The sequence below is a fragment of the Micropterus salmoides genome, unplaced genomic scaffold (genome assembly GCF_014851395.1).
Source record: "Micropterus salmoides isolate LMB-PRFRI ecotype aquatic unplaced genomic scaffold, ASM1485139v1 Ms_hic_scaffold_4, whole genome shotgun sequence".
Lineage (NCBI taxonomy): Eukaryota > Metazoa > Chordata > Actinopteri > Centrarchiformes > Centrarchidae > Micropterus > Micropterus salmoides.
The window spans coordinates 4,953,695-4,980,154 of record NW_024043372.1 but is presented as its reverse complement, the minus strand read 5'-3'; the positions used below and the strand labels follow the sequence as shown (position 1 = coordinate 4,980,154).

At 39.5% G+C, this 26,460-nt stretch overlaps 1 long non-coding RNA gene across 2 annotated transcripts; it reads left to right on the top strand.

Moving 5' to 3' along the window:
* Positions 1 to 13,275: 13,275 nt before the first annotated feature.
* Positions 13,276 to 17,051, top strand: LOC119886104. 2 transcript variants are annotated; one of them, XR_005441439.1, is made up of 11 exons: positions 13,276 to 13,296; positions 13,462 to 13,518; positions 13,604 to 13,672; positions 13,919 to 14,251; positions 14,368 to 14,650; positions 14,774 to 14,995; positions 15,085 to 15,574; positions 15,663 to 15,862; positions 15,958 to 16,123; positions 16,270 to 16,498; positions 16,608 to 17,051. It is a non-coding gene; the product is annotated as an uncharacterized LOC119886104 (long non-coding RNA). The 2 variants fall into 2 exon arrangements; XR_005441438.1 differs by lacking the exon at positions 13,276 to 13,296 and having other exon boundaries at positions 13,309 to 13,518.
* Positions 17,052 to 26,460: the final 9,409 nt, after the last annotated feature.

Sequence of the window (26,460 nt, the reverse complement as noted above, 5' to 3'; positions counted from 1 at the left end):
AAATGTCATACTATACTCTAGTAATTATCCAGCTTGAATTTAAGGCTAAACTAAATTCCCCAGTTCCAAAGGAAAGATTGTTTTGGATTAATCTAAGCTTTCCTCATGTAACCTGAGCTCCCCCAAGTGGACGAAATAAGTATTACATACCATCATCGGAAATGCCGTTAAATGTATAAATATCCTGACCAATAATGTGACAATTGTTTCCTGTTACCAAATGCTTAACTTGATCATTGAGGTTCGATTGTGGAAAATATTATAATACGCGCAAATAGATTTCTTTTTTAGACATTAAGTTTAGAAAGGCAGTCCCTTGGGAAACCTGAAACGCCCTCTGGGGAACCACGCCCCAGGCAACAAAAGAGCGACACGCAACATCGTTCGCTCTCTCTGCTCTTCTCCTCCCCTCGTGCCCTGGTCTTCCGCTCGGCTCTCTGGACGCTTCGGCATGTGTCCGTGTGCCTCGCCAGGCAACGCCCTAAGAGTTCGGCCAGCGCAACAGGCCTTTGTTCGCTTGAAGCTACACACGCGAAGTGCCGCGACATCGATCTGCCTTCAGTTTGTTTTATTTTCTTTCTTTGTTTTGTTAAAGTTATCAGTCCGTTAAGTTACACTGGACTAATTCAGGAACGACGAAGTTCCATTTTAAGCTTTTTCGTCGAGCCAACTCACCGAGGTCAGACCAAGCCACGTGGTCTCGCCAGCTACAACGAAGGAAATCTGAAAACAGCCGAATTGCCAGACACTGAGAACCCCGGAGAATCCCTAGCAAAAAGCCAGGATCGGGCAGCTAGCGCGGGACCCATGCAACAGGCCAAAGCAGGCCGTCGACAAGCCGTAAGACCTAACAAACATTCTGTGGTCAGAGATTTCCCTTAATGTTAATATTTCCTTTTAACTCCTAAACTCATAGCTTACTTTCATTAGTTCTCCTCTGCCGTATGAGTCAAATGCTTCCCACAATCGAACCTCCATTGCTCATTGTTCAGCCATTGTTTATTTTCCCTGTATTTAACCACCTGTTATATCGCTTTAGTTAAGTTTAGTTATTAATAAATTCACTGTAATCAGGAAACTGTGTGTGTTGCCTATTTCCTCGTCCCTGCCAAGAGAATTGACCCTTTAGATATGAGACTGACTGATTGATTTAAGATAATTTAGCGATTATTAAACTAACTGATCACTTGTAATAATTGTATAATTATTTAAAGCTACCTAGAGGTCAGACTCTAGGATTATAACAACTCCGGTGGTGCCCTGAAACGAGGAATAATTTTTGATTTTATGAATATTAAAATTCATAATTGGGTATTAATTCTCATAAATTTATTAAAATTCATAACTAAATTTAGCCACGCTACAATTTTCCTGTTATTTCTGACTATTTTATAAACAAAATATAATATTAAAAAGTAAGTATAATGTTAGTATAATAATATATTTACATGTTACACTTTATTTAGATAGTCTACCTACAGATAGTTTATTAGTAGAGAATGTTGCTGTGTCACAAAACATTTTCTGATATTAGCCTTCACCACTGTGGTTAAGGTTTGATTAGTGCTAATCTTGTGTATTCATTATAATTTCAGATAATAGAACAGGCCACTATAGCTTACCATTAGTAGCCTATAATATTAATTCCAGTTGGACAAAACAGCAGTTTCTGTGGGTTGTTTTCAGTCACTAAATTATTGTGCAAGAAAAATGCTCTACATGGTCAGTCTCTGATTTGTTTATGCAAATTAACTTGTCAGAAATAAAAACTGTGCATATAGAACGACAAGTTTAACATTTCTAAAGTTTGCTGTAGTGCCTCAAATTTTGAATGAATTGTGAATCGTGAATGAATTTTTTTAATGTCCCGCCTCCTCCAGTGATTGGTTGGTTAATTAAAAGTGACTCCCTGCGGAGATTAGCAGTCAGCCGGGAACGGGAACAGGTGAGCATAGCGTAGGGCCCAGAGAACCTGATTTAGAGAGGGCAGAGGAGAGTCCGGTGCCACTACGCCAAAGAGTAAAATGTGAAAGTGACAGTACCGGTGAATACCAACACACTTCAAGCACAAACGGTTTTTATCTTGTGAGAAATAACAGGAAGTCATTAGCGCGAGCTTGGTAACGGAGCGTTCAGGCACGGTCAAACCAAGCAGCAGCTGGTTTATTAATCCAGTGCCAGGTGCATGTGCAAAATACAGTGGCTGTGGATGAGAGGTGACGGCTGAAAGTCAAGTATTTAAGTTTATGTTCTGCTTGCTCAACAGTTGTTTGATAAATGGCTTTTAAAACACATTCAGAGAGGATTTGAAAGGTTTTGAAGGTTGAAGGTTTTTCCTTCAATTCTGATCATTTGGCGCTTGCTAAAACCTCTTTGGGGGTTAAAAACTGTATCTATGCAAGAAAAACCCTGGATATGATTAAATCCAATAAACATTCAACTTTATACAGAGTTGAATAAAAATTATGAAATGGCCAAAATACTCAATTGCCTAATAATTGTGCACACCGTGTAGAACATATAATTAAGTAACACACAGCAGAATTGAAATGGACCAATTGAAAAACTTTACCTGATTTAAAGGGGCTGTATGTAGTTTTACGTTGAAATTACTTATTAATAAATCAAATTTTCATTGCCTTATTGTCAATGAGCTCAGACCTCACTTACAAATTAAGCACACACCTGTTTTCTCTGTTGCTTGCATCAGCCACAGCCACTGCTTTTAATGTGTAGTCTCCGGGTCGGATTCAGCCCAGCGATCCCGAGCCTCTCAGACAACAGCAACAACACAGCAGCTAACAACATGCAGTCCACTAACGCCATAAAACATACTCTCAGCAAAACACAGACTCCAGGTAAGGATAAAAAAATGTTGATTTAGCCATGCAGGAAAGGATGTAACAGTAAAAAGCAAATATGGAACGATTTGTTTACAGTCTAACGTTAGTGATGCAAGGCAGCCAGCTAACGCTACATAACGTTCAACATAAATTTATTGTGGTTTTACCGATACTCAGGTACACAACTTCTCCATCTCTCAGTCGCTGTAACTAATGTGACCACATAATATACAACACAGCAACAAAACTGCCAACAACACAGACCCATCCACTAACATTGCAGTAAAGTTACTTGCTGCGGTCTAACTGTTATAAAGTGTGACACAATCTCGTTATAATATTCAGTCCAGTTTACTAACCATTTCGTTATCATCCAATATATGTAGCTGTGTGTTGATTTGCGATCTGAGCTGGGAAAGTTTAAGTAACATAACCTGAACGTTGTCTGGAGAAAAGCTGCAGCCTGCGTGCTATTGTTTCTGCGTTTATTGTGGGAATTCTGTATCAAAGTGATTGTGTTTCGGATTATGCTCGCTCATGAGTTCAAGCAAGCACACGTACGAGCACACACATGGTTGCAATCTTAAAACCGCACCACTAATGGCCGCTGAAAACTCCCTAATGCCCCTTTAAACTAAACTTCAAATAAGCCAGTTTTATATAAAGTGTCCAAAGCTAAGGGGCTCGGACCAAAAAATTCACAGGAGACCCTGACTGAAGATTTCAAGCTGCTGCAGTTCAGAAAAGGGTCTTTAATGTATTGAGGAGCTTCATTATGAAATCTTAAACTGTAAACTGACTGGCAGGTAGTGAAGAAAGGAGGGTCCTATAATGTTCCAATCTGCAGCATGTTTGATGAGCTGAGGTATGAATAAAGAGATAATTAGAAGCAGAACTTCTGATAAATGCTGTCTAGATAGATAGACAACTTTGTCCGTCCCAAGCAGTGACAGAAATTCTCCTTCGACAAGGCTCATTAAAACACGCATTTAAAACTTAATAAAAACAGCAGCTGTACAGTGTCATTTTTTGTTGTTCAAAGTGATTATTGCAGACAGTATAAAATATTTCTTGTTAGAGTAGTTGTGGTAGGATTAAAAACCATTAACACTGTTGACCTAGCCTTCTCTTTCCACAGCCAGGGTCACAGACCCCCTTTTCTCTGGAGCTGCAGTAGAGACTTGACTACAATTTGTCCATGCGTCTAGTCATGTAGTGATGCTTCTGATATGCTGAAACCCAGCTGTCTGGTTCCAGTACACTTTACAGAAAACAGAGGCACATAAAGATTGCAGGATTGGATTTTTTTAAAAAAAGGGCTCATAACAAGATACACACATTAAAAAACAATAAAATAGTTTTTAGACAGTTTTAGCGTTTCTGCTAACATTTGTTAGCCTATAATTAGGATGTTTTTTGGCGGATCAAATTTCCCTCTACAAACTTTTATGAGCTCGGTCCAGAGATTGTCCGTGCCAAGTTTCGTGGCGAGCGGACTTGCGGTTTCGGAGGAGTTAATTCAAAAAGTTTTACAGTTTCCGCGATTTAGCAAAATGAAAACGTCATCACACAGAGGCTGTCCTATACCATAGGAATCGGCAGCCACTTATAAGCTGAATTGCAACCCATTTTACAGGTGTTATTAGGGGCCCATGGGGAACAACTGACCCAAATTGGTATCAATCAGAGTTGTGGTTGTGGAGATATAAATGCATGTAAGTCAATGGGATTTTTTGAAGCATGGAGTTACAATAGTCGAGCTTTAAGCGTGGACAAGTTTCTCTGCATCATCTCGATGCCGAGGGTTTCTAATTTTTACAATATTGCGAATGTGAAAATAGGCAGTCCTTGTAGTTTGCTACGTCTGTGAATTAAAAAATATGTCTTGATAAAAAATAACTCGCAGATTCCTCATGGTGGTGTTGGAGCCCATGGCAATGCTATAGGAATGCAACTATGTCTGCAGACAATGTGTCTCGGAGGTGTCTGGGTCCAGGTACTACAACTTCAGTTTTTTCAAAGTTCAACATCAAGAAGTTATAAGACCAGGTCTTCACATCCTTGATGCACATTTGAAGCCAAACTAATTGGTTGGTTTCATCAGGTCTGATAGAAAGGTATAACTTGAGTATCATCAGCATAACAATCAAAATTTATACTGTGGTTCCTAATGATTTTACCTAGCGGAAGCATATATAAGATGAATAATATAGGTCCAAGGACTAAACCTTGTGGAACTCCATGGGTGACTCTGCTGTGCAGAGAGGACTTATCGTTTATATGTACAAACTGGGTGCGATCTGATAAGTAGGATTTAAACCAGCTTAAAGCAGTTCCTTTAATGGTGATTAAGTGTTCAAGTCTCTACAATAAAATTGGTGATCATTTGTATCAAATGCCGCACTTAGATCTAACAAGACCAAGACAGACTAGTCCCTTATCTGATGTAGTTAAAAGATCATTAGAGATTTTTACCAGTGCTGTCTCTGTACTATGATGCATTCTGAAACCTGACTGAAATTTTTTGCCATGCAAAAATTCACAGAGTTGATTTGCCACAGTTTTTTTTCAAGGATCTTGGATATGAAAGGGAAGGTTAGATATTGGTCTGTAACTGTCTAAAACCCCTGGATCAAGAGCAGGCTTTGGACGAGGACACAACTGAAGTAAGTTGGTGAAGGTTGATGGTAGCAAAACAGTCGAAATATCCATTGAGCTTTAAAGGTGCTTCCAAGGAGACTAAGGGCAGGTTGGCATCCATTGAAGGCAGGAGGTGCTGAATTTTATCTCTAATAAATAAAATGTTGTCGTTGAAATAGTTCATATAAACGTCACTACTGAGGTCAAGAGGGACAAATTGTTCTGTAGAGCTGTGGCTTCCTGTCCATCCGGCTACAGTGTTGAAGAGGAACCTGGGATTGTTCTTATTTTCCTCCATTAATTTTGAGTAATAGGCTGCTCTGGCGCTGCGGAGGCCTTCCTATACATTTTCAAACTATCCTGCCACATTAAATGAGAATCTTCTTGATGTGTAAGACGCCATTTCCTCTCAAGTTTCCATGATGCTCTGTTTAACTTGCATGTTTGACTGGAGCATCCCTGTAGTGCTGTTCACGAGATGATCGATTTGTGAAGGATCAATTTTTGGGCGTATGACATTGGCATAGGAGTCTATAGGAGGTATTAGGAAACACGGAATTGAGTTACACACTGATGCGACTGAATCCTTAAACTTAACTACAGCACCATCAGATCGGGATCTAGTATAGGCGTATTTGCTTGAAGTCCAACAATTGGAACTCAAAAGATAATACATAGTGGTCAGATAGAATGTGATTATGAGGAAACACCACCGATTATTCAATTTCAATACCATATGTTAATATTAGGTCAATGGTATGGTTGAAACAGTGTGTGGGTTTATGAATGCTTTGACAGAAGCCAACTGAATGAAGCAGTGAACTAAATGCAGTGCTGAGGCTGTCATTCTTGATGTCCACATGAATATTAAAATCACCTACAATCATTACTTTATCTTTTTTAAGGACTTAGAAAAACATTTTGCAAATTCTGATAAAAACTGGAAGTAAGGACTGGGAGCACGGTACACTATAACAAATTAAATCTGCTGCATAGTTCTCCAGGTCAGGTTTGAAAAACCAAGACCAAGTCTTTTAAAAGACTTAGTTTGGGTTTTGACTTGACTAATAGGCCTGAATGAGAAAAAGCAGCAACTTCACCTCCTCGACCAGTGCCTCAAGGTGTACGTATTACTATGACTGTGAGGAGTGGATTCATTGAGGCTTACACAATCATCCAGTCCCAACCAGGTTTCAGTCAAACAGAACAAATCATTATGATAGTATCAGATCATTATGATCTGATAGCAATTCATTAACTAGTACAACTTTTGATCTGATATTTAATAGCCCACGGAGTTTACTCCAGTGAACGAGAGGGTCGCCTCCCAACGCCTTCGGGTGCTGGGGGGGGAAACTCTTGACTGTTGTTTGTGCATATGCACCAAATAGCAGTTTAGAGTATTCGGCCTTCTTGGAGACCCTGAATGGAGTTCTGTATGGAGCTCCAGTAGGGGACTCTCTAGTTCTGCTGGGAGACTTCAACGCGCATGTGGGCAGTGATGGAGATACCTGGAAAGGCGTGATTGGGAGGAACGGCCCCCAGAAATGCAAAAAGCTTTGGGTGTGGAGGGGCTGTCTTAGATGACACGTCTCTTTAACATTGCGTGGAAGTTGGGTACAGTGCCCAAGGAGTGGCAGACTGGGGTGGTGGTTCCTCTGTTCAGAAAGGGGGACCAGAGAGTGTGTGCCTATTACAGGGGTATCACACTTCTCAGCTTCCCTGGTAAAATCTACTCCAAGGTGCTGGAACGGAGGGTTCGGCCAATTGTCGAACCTCAGATCGAAGAGGAACAATGCGGTTTTCGTCCCGGTCGTGGAACAACTGACCAGCTCTTTACTCTCACAAGGATCCTGGAGTGGGCTTGGGAGTATGCCCATCCAGTCTACATGTGCTTTGTAGATCTGGAGAAGGCGTATGACCGGGTCCCCCGGGAGATAATGTGGGAGGTGCTGTGGGAGTATGGGGTGAGGGGGGCCCTTCTCAGGGCTATCCAATCTCTGGACATCCAAAGCGAGAGCTGTGTCCGAGCACTCGGCAGTAAGTCGGACTCTTTCCAGGTGAAGGTTGGCCTTCGCCAGGGCTGTGCTTTGTCACCTATCCTGTTTGTGATATTCATGGACAGGATATCGAAGCATAGTCGTGGCGAGGAGGGGCTGCGGTTGGGGGGGCTTGGGATCTCGTCACTGCTTTTTGCGGATGATGTGGTCCTGATGGCATCATCGGTCCGTGACCTTCAGCTCTCACTGGATCGGTTTGCAGCCAAGTGAGAAGCGGTTGGGATGAGGATCAACACCTCTAAATCTGTGGCCATGGTTCTCAGCAGGAAACCGGTGGAGTGCCAACTCCAGGTAGGGAATGAGTCCTTACCCCAAGTGAAGGAGTTCAGGTACCTCTGGGTCTTGTTCATGAGTGAGGGGAGACTGGAGCAGGAGATTGGCCAGAGAACTGGAGCAGTGGGGGCGATATTGCACTCACTTTACCGCATCATTGTGGCGAAAAGAGAGCTGAGCCGTAAGGCAAAGCTCTCGATCTACCGGTCGATTTTCACTCCTACCCTCACCTATGGTCATGAAGGCTGGGTCATGACTGAAAGAACGAGATTGCGGGTACAAGCGGCCAAAATGGGTTTCCTCAGGCGGGTGGCTGGTGTCTCCCTTAGAGATAGGGTGAGAAGCTCGGCCATCCGCGAGGAGCTCAGAGTAGAGCCGCTGCTCCTTTGCGTTGAAAGGAGCCAGTTGAGGTGGTTTGGGCATCTGGTAAGGATGCCTCCCGGACGCCTCCCTAGGGAGGTGTTCCAGGCACATCCAGCTGGGAGGAGGCCTCGGGAAGACCCAGGACTAGGTGGAGAGATTATATCTCCACACTGGCCTGGGAACGCCTCGGGATCCCCCAGTCAGAGCTGGTTAACGTGGCTTGGGAAAGAGAAGTTTGGGGTTCCCTGCTGGAGCTGCTCCCCCCGCGACCCGATCCCGGATAAGCAGATGAAGATGGATGGATGGATATGATGTGATAAGTGTTCGTTTCAAACATTATGTTCCACTAAGGAGGGAAAATATCTGTGGGTGCTGTATGAGATGATAAATATAGAAAACTCTGTGATAAGCTATTTTCAGTGGCTAGCACACAATTGTGAACGAAAAAAGTGCACCATCATGCAAGTGTCATAGGGCTGAAAGAGTTTCCACCCAACACAACAGTGACTGAACAAAGATAATATGGGAAGAACACCCAAACTAACTGTTTTCTTCCCAAGAAACTTTATCTCCAGTCGCAGCTACTTCTGACTACTGGCTCAGGAGCCAAACACAAGAAAGGGATGCACAGCTACTGCCAACGGGAGAGCAGGAACATGCCCACTGGGATCCAGAAGTGTTTGTGTAACGGCCATGGCAGCCAGATGAACTAAGAGAAATTGCAGAAGAACTCCCTAATCCTCAGAAAACTGGTGGTGAGAAGTGGGTTACATCAATGAAGCAATTGCTGTCCATGTATAATCCAACTTTGCAGGAAGTGGAAGCTGTGTGTCGGAAGTGTTTCAAGCTCCGATGGGCCAATATTCGACCTGTCATCTGGTCCACAGCACCATCAGTGGGATTAACTCAGTTTGGTGCCATGATGGACACCTTGTATGATGCAGTGCGAATGGTTTTCCCCCTGAGAGTCTGTTGGCCTGAGATCCACAACACTAAACAGAAGGAAGAGGAGTCAGCTGCAGACTACATAGGATGAAGTGGGGGCAGAGAAAGCAGTGAGACCATCACCAGACATTCAAGATCACCTCAGGTGATACAGACAACTTCAACTGGAAGTCTCCTCCCAGAAGAGCTGAGAGAAACATGTGAACCCGTGCATCCCAACACGAGACAGCCTGAGAGATGAAGATGGACGGAAAAATTCTGCTGCAAGACATTCTGCTGAAAGACAACGGTTGCAGTGTTCACCATCGTCCTGGTCAGCACGAGTACTTTAACTCTGGTCACTAGCCCAACAAGATGATAGACGTTTCCCTACAAATTGTAGAAAAAAAAAAAAAGGATTTTTGAACTACAAAGATGATCTGCTGGTATATTTCTTTTGTTTATTTTTCCATGTTTTTAATTATTGTTTTTGATTGTTTATTTCTTTTTAGTGTTATTGTTGTTATTTTGTATGCAGGTTTTCTTATGCATATTGTATCATTTTAGTTCATGTTTTCTTTCCAACAAATGGGTAAATGACCAATTCTGGCCCCCAGGGTATTATGAACATGCATGTAGGCTATTTTAACCCCTGTATTAAGTGTTTTTCTGAAATCATTCTACATTTTTTAAAACTTGCCCAACACATTTAGGTCAGCCTTAACGTACAGATGATGTAGGTTTTACGAATCTAGTCCTTCATATTTTTTATTGTTTTCTTTTCCTTTTCTGTTTCTAATTAATTGTTTTAACTATTCATCAAACATCTAATGTTCTCCTTATTTTTATTCCCACTAAGACAGTTTTAAAGTGAATCCTACCATTTTGATTAGAGGGAATGTGAGAAATGCATTATAAGTTGCTGATTTTTAGGATTTCATTGTAATTAACAGGGTTTTTATTCCTAAACAAAAGATTGTCTGATTTACAATAAACATCTGCTGGCATGTAGGTGAGAGTTTTAACATAGACCAATCAAGAGACAGAGACAGATGCCACATACATTTGCATTTCCTTTCTTACCTCAGGAAGAGTTTTTTGGCTGTATGCTAATACTCTGCCATTTGTTTTCCTTCATCTACCATTTGTTGGCTGTTGTTTGCTTTGTACTTGTTCTGTACTTAAGGAGAGGAAATGCTGAGTTTGGAAGAGTAACCGTGCGTTCTCTCCGTGGCCACGTTACATAAAGAAATTATTCTACTCATCTATTTTTCTCCGTATTCTTTGGGAAGGAATTATTTTCCCTGACATGATACAGTATCGATGGCGTATATAGGAGCAGCTTACTTGAAAAAGGTGACAGTCTGTCTGAATCTAGCTGAGAGGGGGTTGTAGCTGTGGTCTGGTCGCTGCCACACAGACCACTAGTCGCTACCACTAGGGTCGCTAAAGATACTGGTCGCTGCCACACCGACCACTGGTCGCTGCTACAGAGACCACTGGTCGCTGCCACACAGACCACTGGTCGCTACCACACAGACCACTGGTCGCTACAACTAGGGGCGCTAAAGATACTGGTCGCTGCCACACCGACCACTGGTCTCTGCCACACCGACCACTGGTCTCTGCCACACAGACCACTGGTCGCTACAACTAGGGGCGCTAAAGATACTGGTCGCTGCCACACCGACCACTGGTCTCTGCCACACAGACCACTGGTCGCTACAACTAGGGGCGCTAAAGATACTGGTCGCTGCCACACCGACCACTGGTCGCTGCCCACAGACCACTGTGGCGCTGATACTGGTCGCTGCCACACCAACCACTGGTCGCTGCCCACAGACCACTGGGGCACTGGCCGGGACAGGTTGTCGTCCGTGGATGATTGGTTGTGGACTCCTGGCTGTGTTGGCACTGATAGATGAAAGTCTACATGTCGGACACCATAAACCTTTGACTATTAAATAACCTAAATTATCGAGTTATTTATTGTTGCACTGTTTACAGTTTGTGTGGATATCTACGGAGAAAAATATTTCTAGATCATATTTTGTTAAATATACTATATTATCGATTATGGCTACTCTTATTGTAGCACTGTATATTGCAGTTTGTTTGGTTATAGCCTATCTACAGTAATAAATCTATCTAATGTTAGATCATATGTTATGTTTAATACACTATATTATAGATTATGTCTATATTCTTATTGTTGCAGCAATAATTCTATCTATCTTAGGTTTTCGGGGCTTTCCTGTCGCTACAACAGACCACTTGTCACAGACCACTGGTCGCTACCACTAACGGTAACGTTGGTTACCATTTCCAAACACGTGCACAAATAAACAACAAAATGACACTTTCTCTCCCTCTTTCTTCCACCGTGTCTAGTCAAGTCTATGCTACCAGTGCCTCGAGTTTACAGCTAATTAGCCAAAAGCCAAAAGATAAATATAGTTAGTCTGTGTCTTGCTAACATGCATGACTCATGAGCTACTAGCTAATGTAATGGATATAGTTAGCTAAGGCAATATATCATGGCCATACAGGCTAATGTACAGTACCTAATGGAAACACTACAGGAAAATACAGTAACACGTGCCTAATAACGTTTTCACAATTGCCACATTGATACACAAATTATGTTAATTATGTTAATTATGTTAATTAAAATAATACATGTGTATTTAGGGAGTTTTCTTTCCATTTGAGTAAAATAAGACATGTAAGCAATATCGACCCAAATCTCAAATACATCACTAGTTACATGAATAAAGGGTCCTGCCTTAAACAGTAACTTCTTAATATGGGTTGCAGGCCCCTCCTCTAATAACTATCAATTCTGTTATCTTGTTATAGGCTAATAGATCTTTACATGATACAGACAGCCCTCCCTCAATAGAGCGGTCTTAATAATTATTTGTTTGCCTTATAGTTGAAAGTGGACAACGTGATGGCTATGGCTGTATGGAACATCCAAAGTGACAGAACTGAATGAAAGAATAAATAAATAAATGGGGAAATATATCAAAGAAAGAATGAATGAATAAATAAATAAATAAATGGGGAAATATATCAAAGAAAGAATGAATGAATAAAAGAATAAATAAATAAATGCAGAAATATATCAAAGAAAGAATGAATGAATAAAAGAATAAATACATACATTTGCTTTTGCTTTTCCCCAAGGAGCCCTATTGTCATTGCTTTTCCTTTAGAGACCTATTGTCATTGCTTTTTCCTTACAGACCTATTGTCATTGCTTTTTCCTTCCTCTTCCTTAACTGTCAATCAACGTGTTGTGGCCCGCCCACTTAGTCAGGTCGAGCAGCCGAATACTGATACTTTCTTCAGTGTGGATATGCTGTCCCTGGAAGAGTGTTATGATTGGTAGAAAGTTTAGAAGGAGTTATGCTGTGTTCAAGACCGATCGGAACTAGGATATTTCCCAGATGAAACTTCCGACACCGAAAGTGAACGAAAACCATGGCTAACTGTGACAACGTGTACACACAGTTGCACACTCAGCAGTGTTTTAGGTGTTAATTAAAATGATGGCAGTTTAACTGCAACAACTTAATATAACATAAATAGCCTATAGTTACTAGTTAAAGGTTCAGTGTATAATATATCTGAGGATATATTGACAGAAATGCAATATAATATCCATAACTATGTTTTCAGTGGTGTATAAAGACCTTACATTATGAACCCTTGTGTTTTCATTACCTTAGAATGAGCTATTTATATCTACATACACGAGGCACCCCCTGCTGTGGAGGTCGACATATTGTGTCTTGTTTGAAAGAGAAGCAACAGAAGAAGTAGCAGCAGAAGAAGTAGGAGCAAGAGCAAGAAGAAGTTGTACGTTTCTAATTACTAGTAGTAGAAGCTCTCCTTTATTAGTAGTGGAATTTTGGACAAATGGAGGACCACAGCTATTATTTAGCACAAGAGCCGACGGAGGGTGAATCTGCTTTGAAGAAGCAAAAGCATGATGAAGCCAGACTTATACGGGAGCGACGCAGGCAGAAATCACGCGTAAACATCGGTGTGGCTTTTCCCAGATAGAAGGGTCTAATGAGGGAAAAAATTTTCAAAGCGACACCGAAGTTGCCTGTTTTCTGATGGACAGATAAGGTATTCCAACTTTAGCATTGCAAATGAAAACTTGCTTCTAGTGGAACAGACCGGTAAGTCATGCATAACAATATATTAATTTTGTCCTAATAGCTTTGATTAGAAACATGAACTTTATGATTAGTGTGTAATAGTGTGTTATTTTATTTTTGGTCTATATCTACTGTTGAATGAGCATATGTGGGATTTACACAACTTGCTCTGGTTATTCTTTACAGAGATGAGCATCTTGATGTCATTCCAGAAGCCACAGAAATTCAGGGCCTTGAACAAAGGTAACATGTACACATCATAACTTTTAGCCCTATATGGCTTTTCTCCAAATGTTCATAATATATATTTGTAATATGTTTTTTGCAGCTTACATGACTTGAGCATTGTTGAGGAGGACTTGGAGGAAAATGTTTTCAATGACCCAATGAACAGTGTGTAAGTAGTACTTCCTAATTACATGTATTATTTTTCAGTGATATTATTTGAGAACTTGTTTTTATCTGAAAGTTGTCATTATGTAAAGAATTGATTGGGCAGATGAAGCTTCATCTTACTCCCTTATAAGAGATGATGGACAGAATGGTTTCAGCTCTGATGAAGAGGATCTTCAACCGATTTCTATACGGTGTCTTATTTGTCAGTCTCAATTTGCAATTGTTTTGTGGTGTTTGTTTACTACAGATTTTTGTGCCTCAATAGAATGGGTGGAGCACTGAAGACAGCACACTCTATCGATGGACTTCCTTGCCTGCACATGAAGATACTCCTGATGAGCCTTCTCCCTGTGATCATGACCTTGTTTTCCCAGAACCACAGAATGTCCTTTGTGAAGATGACATCATAGGTGTCAGAGCCTCCATAGTGTACGAGAACTGCTTAAGACAACTGGCTACATTTCTGATCCTGCCTGTGGATAAATGCACTGGCCTTCTGAGGACTGGTGCGCCGTGCAACTGTGTTGCACCCTTTGAGATCAACATCACCACCAAGGGCACAGCAGCTACTATCGAATGGGTAAGTCCAGACAATCACAGAATATCACAACTTTAAATTAGTATAAAATGAAAGGTTATACCAAAAGCCAGTGCTGTACATGACAAAAGCAAATGTTTCTTCTCTGTGACTTTTAGATCTGCCCTAATGGAGACAGCTTGTGGAGGTGGAATTCCCAGCCTGTGATGAAGTTTGGGATGCAAGCTGGAGATTTTCTCTTGTACACCAACATTTTGTTGTCTGGCAACAACTACGCAAAGGTTGCCCTCTTGTTCAAATTCATGAACATGGGGATGGTGAACAGGAACACTTTCTTCTCCATTCAGGACAGTTACTGCGTCAATACAATAAAGGACTTCTGGGAAGAGAGAAGGACAGAGGTTCTTTGTCGCCTTCAAGGGAAAGATGTTGTTGTCCTAGGTGTGTAGTTGATACTGTATTATGTAACATAGCTATTGAATACACTAAGCAGTGACAGTATGGAAACAACTAATAACTGTTTTTCTGTTGAATTATATTTAAAAAAATTTCAATGGATGGCAGAAATGACTCTCCTGGTCAATGTGCACAATACTGCAGCTACACCACCATGGAGAATGACACCAAGGAGATCATTCATGTTGCCACCATAGACAAGTGGCAAACATCATGGAACTCTGTCGTCTTGGAGAAGGAGGATTTCATCCAGACTGGACAAGCTTACATCAGAGATAAAGCTAGTGGAGATCTGCACAGATGCTCATGCCCAGATTGGTGCCCTTATGAGTAGTATTCATGTGATATATTGTATAGATGCGTGTGTATAACAGCAATATAAATATTATAGTAACATGATATTATTTACCACTTCATAGACCCAGACAAAGGCAAATACAAGGCCCTTGGAATTCATCACTGTCTGGACATAGGGCATGGTGCAAAGAACCTTGCCAAAAAAATTGCAGCAGTAAGCGTAATAACTGGCTAATGTTGTGAAACAATTATTAACCATAAAGTTACTATTCTGTACATCAGGGTTATTGAACTATGTGCAGTTGATGGATGACAGTATGGAAGTTTTCATTGTACTCAAAGACAACAGATTTTGTTTACTTTCCTCTGCCAGAAGATGTGTTACTCATTCTAGACATTTGGTGTAGTCATTTAGTGTTTTCTTTTTTTGGGGGGGGGGGGGTGTTGAACATTTACACTTTCATCTCTACACACAGACTATAGTTGAATGCCTGTATTTTACAGATAAAGCAAAAGATAAAAGGAGAGTCCATCCTCTTCAACTGGTTGAAGGACATAGTCAACCATTTTCGGTGGTGTTGCAAGACTGCTGACACACGTCGGCAGTTTCTTGTAAGCACACAATTTTATTATATCTTTGAGTAATTTCATTCATTGCTATATTAAGGAGATATTTATAGTGCATTTTTATGTTTTGCAGGCATTATGGGTTGGCATCCTTCACCATATCTGCAACATTCACACCTGGACTATGGGAAGTTGCAAACACGGGCACCTTGAATCGGATCAAATGCGGGGAAAGATGTGGATCCAGAGAGACTCCCAGTGCCACAAAGCTTTAGTGGATATAGTTCTCGATAAGAGGTGGCAGAAAGATGTTCACAACTATCTGCAATTCAGGTAGTGTGGCTATACTTTTTCAGAATGATGTATATTAGTAATATTTATGCTTACTGCTCATGAACACAGAAGTATGTATTTGTTTGTTCTATCAGATCGACTGCAGACCTAGAGTCATTCCAGAATCATATCCTGATGTATGCCAGCAAGCACTTTGCTTTCAGCCCCCCAGTTTATGCGGCAAGAGTTCTGCTTGCTGCTTTGGACTACAGTTTCCACCGGAACCGACCAACAATGAAAAACGTTGGACGGTAAAGAGATGTACGTTTTACACTTGTATAATATTCCCATTCATAGTACAATATTCAGTCCATGTTTTATATGCAATTGATTGTCTTTACACTCAAGGTTTTCTCTTGTTCTACGTACAAACTGATATTAAATGGTTGTAATTTGTGTAATTTCAGTTTCAGAAGATTGTATAAGAAGAACGGTATGCCTTGAAATCTGAAAAAACCTACGGATACATTTCCGAGTTGCAAAGAAGGATTGTGAAGAACAGACTCACAAGTGGAGTGGGGATGCCTAGAAGGAGGAGCCTTCTCCCAGATGACCCCAGACAGCTTGGTTTGGTGCCCCCCGTACCTGCACCAGCCACATCAGAATTGTTGCAGAAACAAGTCAGAAGAGGTCTAGGTATGTAACACAAATTTGTTGCCTATGTTGTACCGTATTACATGTCACTGAATGATATTTACATTACAATATAGTCTGTTACTATGTTTGATGGCACTGTCTTCAACAGGACCGTTATTCCAACCAGCATCTGATGTGGAAGGATCCCCACAGGAGATCACCTTGCATGTGTCCTGGTACTTGTCAAGCAGGATCACAAGGGAAAGAACTTCAGTTCACTGACAAAGTCATAGCTTTTACTCTTCAAAAAGAGAAATTTATTAACATTAAATTCTGTTCCTACCCTCCTCCAGTGGTTATTTCATGTTTTTCCAATTTGTACACGTTTCATCTTATTCTGCTAAGTCCACTGTGACCAGCGCATATTATTTTCAGTAGGTAGCCTAAATTACAGTTTACAATTTGAACAGTAATGATAAGTAAGGCTACACCTGTCCCCTGTTATGTAAATATAAGTAACTAAAATTGGTATTGGAAATGTTATGGCAAAGTTTGAAATTCTAAACACATGTTCAAATGTATATAATGAAAATAAAAACACCATGTGCTTCTATTTCTTACCTTTTTATTTTTTCGATACCATAGAACTGCAGTTGAACAACTATAACACAATATAACTATACAACATACATCAAATTTAAATAAAGAGGGGAGAAATATGAATAAATATATATAGAAATGTAATAATAAATCAAATGTTAACTATGTACATTTGTTTGATGCCTTGATGATGCTGAGGCAGGTTTGTGAGTATTGTGTGAAACTGTATGACCATACCAGAGGGCCTGGAAGGAAATTCACAGTCCAGGTACTGTCCTTGAGGATCAGGAAACTTGTCTCTAATCCTCCAAACACAACAACTAGGGACGACAAGTTGGTTTCCCTGGCCTAAAGCTCCATGTTGCCAATAGATGAAGTGTCTATAGGCACCATAGAGGGACTCTCTGTTGTCATCCCCAGGCTCCCTGATGTTGCCTAATGCCGTAATGTCCTCCCGGTACTGCCTGTGAATGCGAATAAAGCCTTCTTCAAGGCAGTACTGGGAGAAGTGTGGCAGTAGGCTCACACAGTTCGCTTGCTCCTGGCCAAAGCATTTCCCTACAGTTACCACAAGTACACCAAGGTACTCCTGGCACTCCGGCAGAAGGTGGGGCACCATGTCTGCGCTGATGCATCATGAAGGCATCAAAGACCAGGCCTGGCTGCCTCTCCAGCAGAAGGGTGGAGGGCTCTGTGTTCTTCAAGGGTCATCTCTTGAAGAAGTCTGAAGAAAGAGGACACAGGGAAAAATACTCAATATGCAATATTCTCTGCTTCAATACTCTGGTTACTCTGTCTCGATGTTGTTTTTAAGATTGTATCCATTCCAAATGAAATATACCGGTACTCATTATTACTATTAATATTTAATGCACTACTACTATTTATCATTACACTTCTGTTGATGCTGTAAATTACTTTACATGTCCACATTACCTTTATTTAGATTTAGATTTTATAATTTTTATATTTAATTGACATGCAAGCTTAGCAATTGTGACCAAGAATTTCCCCTTGGCTATCAATAAAGAATTTGTGATTCTGATAAAATAAGGCTTTATAAGTTGCATGACAATATGTTGGCAACATATACTGCATATTAGGGTTGCAGGCTGGCCAGTGTTTGCTCAACTTGTATAATATGGCTTCATATAATCATTGTTGCCCAGTAAATGACATGTTACTACTATCTAACGTTACAGTACCAGGGGTACATGTGCACAGAGCTGCTATGTAAATAACGTTATCACTGTGTGCTGGGGTTTGTCATAAAGTGCAAATAGGTCAGAATATAATAACGTTACAACAACCGTATAAATACAAACCTCGTTAACAGCCCTCGGGTTCCTTTGGAGGGCTTCCACTCTTTCTTCGTCCTCTATTGAGCCATCAATCTAGGTAGGTCCTCTGCCTCTCCTTGCCCTGACTGCACCTCCAACACCTCTGCCTCTCCGCCCTCTTCCTCTCCCTCTCTCTCTTACAGTTATCTCCGGTAAATGGACTTCTGCATTTAGATCACATTGACATGTGCTGGTTCTGTCCAACATTAGCTTCTTCTTCTTCTTCTTCTTCTTCCTTGTGCTTTTATTGTCAGTTGGCAAACAACGAATTGGTGCGTTACCGCCACCAACTGGTATGGAGTGTGTATCAAACCTTTATACATCTCTGATCATGGAGAGAAATACTTCTGTGAGTGATTAGTTGGACTTAGTGGGCGGGCCACAACACGTTGATTGACAGTTAAGGAAGGGGAATGAAAAGCAATGACAATAGATCTCTAAGGGAAAAGCAATGACAATAGGTCTCCTTGGGGAAAGGCAAAAGCAAATGTATGTATTTATTCTTTTATTAATTCATTCTTTCTTTGATGTATTTCTGAATTTATTTATCTATTATTTTATTCATTCATTCTTTGATATATTTCCGCATTTATTTATTTATTATTTTATTCATTCATTCTTTCTTGCATTTATTTCCACATTTATTTATTTATTCTTTCATTCAGTTCTGTCACTTTGGATGTTCCATATTGGCTTATATTAGGTAAACCACATGGTTTCATTTAGTATGTATTTTGAACAGTATCTGGGACATATTTAAAATATTTTTAAGTCAATGTCAGTATACCAGTAATTATACCAAGTTGTTCCAATATTTAGAGGTAAACACTGCTTTCACAAAGCTGGAGGATTTCTACAAAGCAGAAGACAGTCATTGCCAATTATGTAAAGTTGACACAGTCGCAACCAGAGACCATATGAACAAAGTCCATGTAAAGTATTCTGTCTGATTCTGCGATGATGAAGTTGGTTAGTAGAATTAGGCTACCATAGCAGTCAATCTTAGTTCAAATTGTGCCAGATATTTATCAGAGCAGCCTGTGTTGTTGGCCTAATATGTGTTTATTTTGTCACCGTTTAAATTTTCTTTTCTCCATAGTTTTTGCATACCATGTCACTGCCAGCTGAAGCCAACAAACAGAAGCCAATGGCACTGTCCCAAGTGCAAAACCACAATACAGAGAAAGCACTATTTTGAACATCACCTTAAAAATCATGGTAAGATATTCAAAATAAAGACCAACCCAGATGTTTTCCCTTCAGATAATTATATGTCTATGGAAAATATTCTTGCATATTTTAGCCATAAAAAAATAAAATAGCCTGTATTTTGTATCAATAGTAGTAGACCCACTTTATTAATACACATCAGCACTGAATCTGAATCTGGGAATAGACAGTGCACTTTACCCATTTGTCCGTTTTGCACAGCTATTGTCTGTTATCTGTAACACTTGTGTTAATAAACATGTTCATTCTAAAAACAGTTAATTTGTTAACCCCCCACCTTCCCACCTTTTTTTTCTCCTAACCCCTGAATATAGTCAAGGCATAAAGACTTTCCTGAAAGTCCAGTAAACTACTACATCTACTGCCCATACCTTTTATTTGTCTGATCAAAGCTGCTGTTTTGTCTTGACAGCGGCTTAGGCTACCTACGCTCTTGAAGTGCCGAAGACCTGTAAATTAATTGTTATAGTTATTCTTATTATCTTTCATTGTGTTACCAAGCAGGTAAACTAGAGTAATTTTAATAAAATAAGTGTGCCTTGGCTTGATAAAGAAATATTATTAGTATGACATATTTATTAAAAAATTGTGATGGCTGGCTCACAGCAAAGGTCTCAAGTTTTTGTATCTAATAATGCTATGCTCAAAGAATTAGTATGCTGTTACAGTAATTTAAATCTTTTGCTCAATTGACAGGGTTGATTCTTCAGGAAAACAAATTTTTCAAAGGTATGTTTTTAAAGAAAAAACTTAATCATCCCCAAAGGGTAAATTGGAATTGTAGCTGCCTTCAAATCCCATTAAAAAAAAAAGTTAATTATAATGCATCATAGGTTATAGACAGTTACCTAACTAAGTATTGGATGCATTTCTAAAAAAGTGTCAACACACAGTGGATTTATTATAGTGTATTGAAATGACATGTTGAATATTTGAGCAAAGAAAATACCACATATACCCTGTAATGTATTTGCCCCCCCCCCCTTTTCTCCAGAATCAACACATGTGAAAGACAACCCATCGGACTCAGCCAAACAAAAAAACAAATCCTTTCAGTGTTCAACATGTAATGCGTTTTTTTCTACCTCAGCTACCTTGAGAAAGCATGGATTAGACAAACACCAAAAGGTTACGGATCCAATATTCCTGGTTGATGAAGATAAAGGAATTTTTGTTACAGCCCAAGACAAATCTGGACCCCGAACCATAATTCACATGTGCAAGTCATTCAGTAGGCAGATGTTTGATTGTGAAGTAGCAAGTTGCAGAGAATTCATGGCCATGGCTACTGGCAGAGAGTGCATGCATCTTGAAAGAGTTAAATATTTTAAGCCTCAGAATCCACCTCCTCTGTTACAGATTAGTTCCATTAAGGAGATGGCTGAAAAGGGAATCATTTCCAGTTCCACAAAAGAAGAATGTAGTCAATTAAATGAAAAACACACAAGATGGAACTGCATGGGTCTATCCAGTGTTTTCCGAGGAACATGGATACTCTGGCCGTAAAGTCTACTTTCCGTTTACACAGCAAAGGTAGACAGTTGGTGCATTTTTGGAAGAACGCAAGTTACACTGGACAATGACAGTGGAACATGGACATGTCTTTGCAAAGGTAACAAGAAAAGAATGTGTGTCCACATTTACGTATCAATGTGCTGGACATTTCAGGACAGTGACAGGGAGATGGACTGTACCAGTGACACAGATGATGATCTAGATGGTGACGAGATGGAGGCAGGTCATTTTCAAAAGGAAGATCATATAACTTAAGTGCAAATAAGAAAGATAGTTGAATACATGTGGAGCTCCAAAAGAATCCCTCCAAAACTGCCAGAGGAAATGCAAAACACTGCACCAAATATCCCCCAGAAGTTCTCACCAGAGGAAACAAAGTGCCCTTACTGTCCAGGTCCTACGCCACCAGATCTGTCTGAAAAGAAACTAGTTACAACCAAAGGAACTGTTTACTGGGTTCTTTCAGTTCACAAAGGTTTGTCTATTTAAATAAGTTTTCAAAATTTGCCCCGTCTGCAGAACACCTGTCAGATTTCAGAATTACTCGACAGGATTCCACAAGTAGTAGTAGTATACTTTATTGTCCTCGAAAGGAAATTTGTTTTGGACTGCATGGTTACTGCATGTACATAAAAATATACAATATACAAGTATAAAAAGAGGAAAGACAATTAATTTACAAATTTAAAATTAATAAGATAGACTGTTATTCAACATACGTGTAGACAACTACAACAACTGACTGTTTCTTACCCTTCAGTTGTGTTCATTGATGACAAATTTACTTAAGGTAGTAGTCTCATATTTTGGTAAAACATCTTTGGATAGTTGAAAGTGTATATGTAATATTTTAAAAGGTTATTAGTTGAAATTTAACTATTTAACTAAAATATTTCTATGTTTGGTAAGTTTGGGGCACAAAACACATATTGCTTAGGCATTACAGACATGGCGAAATAGTTTGGATTCCCTGACTTCTTTTTCATTGGAATCCACCAAGATGTAGTACCAGTGTTTTGTGAATAAAGATGTAAATACAGTACAAATAATTGCTTGATCTTTTAACAGAGCCACACTGCTGTTGGACGGTTCATCAGTGCCATGGAACATCAGCTCAACACCACAACACCATACAGAGGGCTTTTTTCCACTACTCAGCACTGACAAGCTACTCGTATGACTTCTTCTGCTACCGATGTGGCCACCACCCTGCAGTGGCAATAGCGGATGCTAACTGGAAGTTGTCTTTTGATGTGCCTGGTATGTGAATACTTTTTAAGATGCACTGAGGGCTAAAAGTTTTTAGTTAAAAAAAAGTATTTAATTTTTTGGAGGTAGGAATGTAATTATAATATATTACTTGTAGTAGTTTGAAAAAGGATCAACAGAGTCCTCAATATGTGGGGAAAGGGTTACACACTAGTGATCATTTGGTTTTGAATTGGAACTTGTGGGCTACAATTAAGTAATTTTCAGGTTATCTAATATTTTCTCTATTGTAATTTGCAAAGCACATGTCTTCCATCTTCATAATGACATCATAAATCAGAAGTTCATGCAAAACATGGAAAAACATACCAAAGAAAAACTTGAAATAAGCCCAGATGGACGGCTCATGCTCTGGAGTACAGGTCATTTTCTGACACATTGTAATTTGTAAGATGTTTTGAAAAGTACTCTGTGCTAATATGAAATTCCTGAATTTTGGCAAGGTTTTATGAATTGTTTGTTGTTTCATTCAGATGTGATGACATCTGCCCCAAGAGGACATAAAGCAGACGAAATCCCGAAAGAAAGCACAGAACTACTTCAACCTCAATGGGGCAATTCCAGATAGAGAAAGAGCACAAGGTAATGTAACAAAATATTGCTTCCATTTCTGTCTGTTTAAATTTTTTTATTATTGTTTGCATGTGTGGAAAATGTTTTAATCTAATTTTTAGGTTCTGACTACAGGACATATTGTTCCATCAATTCATAGTCTTGCTGAGCAGAAATTGGTCTGTTTATGTAGATTGAACCCCCCAATCCCTACTATGTATTTTTTGAGACATTAATTACAGCTTCTCAGTTTTGTTGAATAGAGAGGGGATTCCAACCATTAACATACTGGCACAAAAGGATCATGCTATGCCACTTTGTCCCTTAGGCTCTATAGATCACTATAATGCATTTGTAATTGGAAGTAGTAAGTCCGATTTCAACAGTTATTATTGCTGCTGATCTAATTCTTAATATGAACCACTTGCAATAGGAAAAACTGTCTAACCTGTACAAGACACCGGCAACAGACTATGCCATTGCAAAAGTGGACCAGGCTTTCATTTATCAGACAGATCTGGAAAGTCTTTGTCCCCAAGCTCTCTTAAAAGATGCCCTTCACGTCATGTAAGTAGCCTCCAACGCGTGTGATGTGGAGTATGGTGACACCAAAGGTTTAAATATTGATAAATGTCCTTGTTCCTTAACAGGTAGTCAATGCCAGACTACTTCAGCTGGCAAGACATGGGCAGAATGTAAGATAGAGTTTTGCATACAAAAACAATGCCCTTCTACCAGAAAGCTTCTCCTCTGATGTTTTTACAGGTGTTTGCTTTGCAAACATACCATTTCACAGCTTGGTGGAGAAACTGGCTAAACGGGGAATCTATCAGCTCTCGGCATTTGAAGTGTATCGAGGTGTGTTGTACCTGAATGTTCTTTCTTTCTGCTTTATTTTACAAAAATACAGCATATGACTGTAACTAAAAAAATTAATTAATTTTTGGAGTGATATAAAAGGACTAATCATACCATAATTTCACAGCTCTAATTTTTTTGATTACAATTTGTTTTTTAATAAAGGGCTTAAAGCAAGACTCAATGGTTCTTTCTCCTCGAGTCGTTGGCCATCAGACTCCTGAAACTGGCAATCATTCATTCTGTGGGTGAGCACTGCCTGACATTAAAAGGCTATATCTTTTTTATAAAAAGATATTGTTGGAATATTTTACAGCTTTTGTTAGACAGTTCTAAGTTGAGAGAGACAGACAGATCATTGTGTTGACAGGTTTTGGATGGCTCAAAAAGAGAGATCCGAGTCTACGACTCCTTGGAAGAGTACACAAACATCTCTTCACAGGATATGGACATTCTATGGTATCTTAAAGGATAATGATGCATAATATTATAGACAACAACTTTTAATATAGTTACATTTTTGATTACATAGAATTTTACTTGTATGTTTTTTTAGCAAGGCATTTGAAAATATATGGCGCCTCGGACCAGTGGAGACAGAAGGATGGTGTCAACTGTGATGTGTTTGTCTGCACAGTGAGTACTGTTTTTATGTATTAATGTGGTTCACTGGCCTTGAACTACTTATATTTAAATAAAAAAATAGATAAATGGGGGCGGGTTCTTCAACTTTTGACATGTAGTGTGTGTATGTATGTATTGTTGCGATAATCTTGACAAATTGTGCAAGTGAAGTTTACTACTTTACTATTTCCTATGCTGGCTAAAAGATACATATACTACATGACTGACAATCTGCAGGTTATTTAATATAGTTAGATGTAAATGTTTAACGTTTAAATGTTTCTTTTTTCAAGGGGAAGAAAGTGCGCAAGTCATGCATGGCAGAAGCAATTCATGCCTGCAATTACTATGACAGCAGTGGAAAAGGGCAGAAAAGGTGCAAAGTGTTTGTCAGGAAAGCTACACCCACAATAATCCTATACAGTAGTAGTAACTAAAGTGCATTAAACACCAGATTCAGAGCTGCATTCTATCACTACACTCACACATCGGGAGTCTGGTGTTGATGAATCACAGAAAATTAAGGGACAAGTGTTATTGAGATGGTGATATAATATATAATAAAACATAGTGCTATCAGGCTATATTGGAAGTTGGATGCTTTTAAAAATCTTTCAACATTTAGTTGTCAATTGTAGTAGCCACCATTGTATGTGTAAAACATACTAAAGTAATATTTTTCTCTTTAATGCTGGAATTAACATCCATGGAGAGACAAGATCTGTTTGTCCAGAAACATAACCATCTTCCAAATTAAGGCTTTGTACAGTAGTAGTTTGTGTTGGAGATGTAGAACAAATCTTGCATCTGCGTCACAGTTGGCGGTTCAGACATAAGACATCTCTGCTGTTCCATGCTTGTTGATTTGTGTCTTTGAAATTGTAGGTGGTTGTATCCACATGTGCAAAAGGACGATTGGGTCAAATGCGAAACCTGCAATGGCTGGCTGCACAAAGACTGTGCAAATTACGAACCAAATCAATCATCAGACATTTTCACATGCGGGTGTGACCTGCCTGAGCCATATACCTTCACCAGGATTGACCAAGTCTTCACCCTTCTCCCACTTATTTAATCAATGGAAAACCACTTAAATATGTATGTCAGTAGCTGTTTTTTTGACAATTGTGACACACTTTAGTTTACTGTTTTACTTTTTTAAATTTTATTTACAATGTATTACAGTACTTTGACCTGTCTAAGAAGCAAAGGAGTTGAAGGCCTTATATCAAAGGACAGAATAAACGTTTGTATTTTTTAAATTATTTTTATTTATATAAATGTTGCACCAAACAATGTTCTCAGCTGAATGTCATTCTTAAAAGGCACTGAAACAAATTTTGGAAAGTGGTGAGCAGAAGTCCAACAGGATGTTCCTGTGGCAGAACCCTGGGCGAAACATGACACTCAAACAGATCTTTAATGGAAGACCATCTGTCTTCAGTGAGACACACGTAGGTCGTATTTTAAATAATTTTTAAATTTAGTGTTTTTCTGAAAGTGGCTGAAGAGTAGATGACTATTTATCTTTACTGTATCAACAGTTTGAAGAGCTAGTCAAAGTGGTGAAGTCAGCATTGCCACTGGATTACAACATCCTAAAAAATGTTAACTTCATTATTGATGTGATGGTGCCAGAGGTATGTTCAAATTTCTGTTGAGTAAAGAAGGCATTTTTATGCCCTCCATTAATTTCTCACTTCTACTGTAGGCTACTAGGATTTAGAATACGTAGCTCACTTTAACACTTATACATCTGTTAATTGAAATAAACAAATTAATCTGTTAATTTAAATATAATACAGCTGTTACTGTGTCCTTTGTCTTGTAATTGATGTATTTTTTTGTACATAGTTGTCAACATGTATTTTCTTTTACTTAGGTCACAATTGACATCCTGGTGAGGTTGGAGGGCTTTCCAAGGGTCCAGACAGAAAGGATCCTTGGAAGCGTTATTGATGAGCTTTCCACAGATGTAACCCTGTAAAGTCTGAGCCATCAAATAACTACCTACAGTGTTGTATCTTCTGAGAA